Raw genomic sequence first — 3,913 nt, 5'->3', positions numbered from 1 at the left:
AGGGGAAGGATAGAATTAGGAGAAATACCTAATGTAGATGACAGGTTGATGGGTGCAGCAAACCACCAAGTTGTGTCTATATCTATGTAACAAACCTGCATGTTCTCCACGTGTATCCCAGAATTTAAAGTGTAATTAAAAAAGAAAAACTTATCCAGGCGTGGCTGGGCATGGTGGCTCACGCCTGTAATCCCAGCACTTTGGAGGCTGAGGTGGATGGATCACCTGAGGTCAGGAGTTCGAGACCAGCTTGGCCAACATGGTGAAACCCCATCTCTACTAAAAATACAAAAATTAGCCGGGAGTTGCGGCATGTGCCTGTAATCCCAGCTACTAGAGGGGCTGAGGCAGGAGGATTGCTTGAACCTGGGAGGTGGAGGTTGCAGCAAGCCAAGATCATGCTACTGCACTCCAGCCTGGGCAAGAGAGACTCTGTCTCAAAAAAAAAAAAAAAAAAAAAATTAGCCAGGCATGGTGGTGCATGCTTATAGTTCCACCTACTCAGAAGGCTAAGGCAGGAGGATTGCTTAAGCCCAGGAGTTCAAGGCTGCAGTGAGTTATGATTGAACCACTGCACTCCAGCCTGGGTGACAGAGTGAGACCCTGTCTCATTCACACACACACACACACACACAGTAATAAATTAGTCCAAACTCCCCTCCCTACCTCTTTTGAGTTGCGGGGTTAGGACTCAGAAAGATTCATCAACATGGCCAAGGTCATGCAGCTAGTAAATGCTGGAGAGCCAAGACTAGAACGTGGGATCTTCAGGCTATGACATCACTACTTGATGCTGTAGGGAAATAAGAACATAGGCTGGGCATGGTGGCTTCACATGTGTAATCCCAGCACTTTGGGGAGGCCGAGACGGAAGGACTGCTTAAGCACAGGAGTTCAAGACCAGCCTGGGCAACATAAGAACACCCCATCTGTATTTCCTTTTTAATTAAAAATTATTTTAGAAAAGAAAAAGAAGGAAGTATTCTGTATAGGGCCATCATTGTTGCAATTGCTATTTAGGTTTTATACAACGACTGATGGTTCATTTTTGAGCTTGTAGTCAACAAGATGTTCCAGTATTTTTTCACTTGAAATACTAGTAAATCCAAGTCTCATCATTCTGTTTTTATGCAGTAGTTATGTTTTTCAAGCATACACACTCAGCTTTAGGTTAAATTACTTCTTGGCTCAGCCTGTTTAGATCTCCTGAAATGCGCATTCTGTCACTCAGCCGTTGACCCATCAAGCCCATTTTGTATTATCTGCAGATTTGACAAGCATGCTTCCTCCATGCTTGTTCATGCCAAGTCATTCATAAAAAGGTTTAACAGTAAAGAGTCATAGAGGCCTTTGACAAATTGCTAGAAATTTCTATTTCAACCTTTGCATAATCTCAGCTTCCAATAAACTGTGCTATTATCCAGCCCTCCTTCTTCATGAAGATTTGTCGAATGCCTCTAAATAGAAGGACATAGGTTCCACACCATTTTCTTGATCTACTATAGTAGTAAGAATAGTAATGAATAATAAAAACTATCATTTATTGAGTGGCCTGGTCAAGCTTTAAGAGTGAGTGTGTGTGTGTGTGTGTGTGTGTGTGTTTGGGGGTTTTTTTGAGACAGGGTCTTGCTTGCTCTGTCACCTAGGCTGGAGTGCAATAGCACAGTTATGGCTCATTGTAGCTCCAGCAATCCTCTCGCTTCAGCTTCCCAAGTAGCTATGACTACAAGTGCATACCACCACACCCAGTTAATTTTTAAAATTTTTTTGTAGAGGCTGGACACAGTGGCTCTTGCCTGTAATCACAGCATTTTGAGAGGCCGAGGCAGGTGGATCACTTGAGATCAGAGTTTGAGGCCAGCCTGGCCAACATGGTGAAATCCCTTCTCTACTAAAAATACAAAAATTAGCCAGGTGTGGTGGTGCATGTCTGTAATCACAGCTACTTGGAAGGCTGAGTCACAAGAATCGCTTGAACTCGGGAGGCGAGTTTGCAGTGAGCCAAGATCGTGCCACTGCACTCCAGCCTGGCTGACAGAGCAAGACATTGTCTCAAAAAAAAAATTTATTTTTGTTTTTTTGTAGAGACAACGTGTTGATATGTTGCTCAGGCTGCTCTTGAACTCCTGGCCTCAATCCATCCTACGGCCTTGTCCTCTCAAAGTGGTGGGATTATAGGTGTGAGCCATCACACCTAACCTTGATAGATTACTTTTAACTTAGTCCCCTCAAAAACTTTCTGAGGTATTACTGTTTTAATTTTTATTACGGGACAAGAATTGAGGACCTGTAAGGCATACATGAGTGTGGTCTAGTTTTAGCTAACCACATGTTTGTTTTTCCAAATATTGTTGGCTGCCTTTTCTTTTAATGACCACTGGGAGAGAAAGAGAAGTATGCCTGGAGAAGTTGTAGAGAAAGTAGTCGTTGCTTTTTGTTTTGTTTTGTTTTTGTTGTTTTCAGGGAGTTAAGAGGTGAAGGAAATGATGTAGATTCCTAAGGGAAGAATTTTAGGGAAGGTGTCAGATTCTATTTTTTGCTCTGTTGCTGAGGCTGGAGTGCAGTGGTGCAATCACGGCTCACTGCAGACTTGACCTCCTGGGCTCAAGTGATCCTCCCACCTCAGCCTCCCCAGTAGCTAAGACTATGGGTGTCCACCATCACACATAGCTAATTTTTTTTTTTTTTTTGAGACGGAGTGTCACTCTTGTTTCTCCGGCTGGAGTGCAATGGCATAACCTTGGCTCACTGCAACCTCTGCCTCCTGGGTTCAAGGGATTCTCCTGCCTCAGCCTCCCAAGTAGCTGGGATTACAGACACCCGACACCACGCCTGGCTAATTTTAGTACTTTTAGTAGAGACATGGTTTCACCATGTTGGCCAGGCTGCTCTCAAACTCCTGACCTCAGGTAATCCACCTGCCTTGGCCTCCCAAAGTGCTGGGATTACAGGCGTGAACCACTGTGCCTGGCCTAATTTTTTTATTTTTGGAAGAGATGGGGCCTTACTACGTTACCCAGGCTGGTCTTAAACTCCTGGGCTCAAGTGATCCTCCTGCCTTAGACTCCCTTGTGCTGGGAGTACAGGCACCCACCACCATGCCCAGCTAATTTTTGTATTTTGTAGAGATGGAGTTTTCCTATGTCACCCAGGCTGGTCTGGAACTCCTGGGCTCAAGCAATCTGCCCACTTTGGCCTCCCAAAGTGCTGGGAATACAGGCGTGAGCTACCACACTCGGCCAGACTCGGGTTATAGAAGATGATTTTTATGAAGATTTTGCTTTGTTATGTATAATATAATCCCCATTATTTATTAATGCTTCCAAAGTTGGGATTTTTGTTGTTACTGTTTTGTAATGAGACCATGTGTGACACTGGTCTCAAGGAAGGCCCTGGAGGAGAGCGCACTAACCCCAAAGTAGCTCCACTACACTCACATTACAGGAGGGTCTCGGAGACTTTGGTGTCCAAGTGTCACTTTTGGAGTGGTGGAACTGGAATTGGAATTCAGCCTCAGCTGACTCCAAGGCCCATACTCGACCCTGCAGGTGTCAGATCAAGGAAAGTAGGATTCCTATCAGGAAGAAAGAATGCTTAGTTTAGGTCCACTTATTTTTTAGTGAATTTATGCTGTGCCTTGTTTTTGCCACTTTTCTAAAGATTCACAAACCATTTGTCTAATTATGCATTCCAGAATTTTGCCAAGGAAAAATGTGCTCAGAGACTTACAGGTTCTTCTTTTAGAAAACGAGGACATTAGTCCATCTTCAAACTTCTGGCACCTCTCCTGTCCCCAGTAAAGTTGCCACCACATTTCACATTGTTTCAGTAAGACAGAGAATGAAGTTGTGTGAAAGGGCTGGATGCTGTCTTACTTCCTCATCTGCCTGGCACGTAAATTTTTTCTTTACCA

This window comes from Theropithecus gelada, chromosome 5 (assembly GCF_003255815.1).
Source record: "Theropithecus gelada isolate Dixy chromosome 5, Tgel_1.0, whole genome shotgun sequence".
Taxonomy (NCBI): Eukaryota; Metazoa; Chordata; class Mammalia; order Primates; family Cercopithecidae; genus Theropithecus; species Theropithecus gelada.
This window is presented reverse-complemented; position numbering follows the sequence as displayed.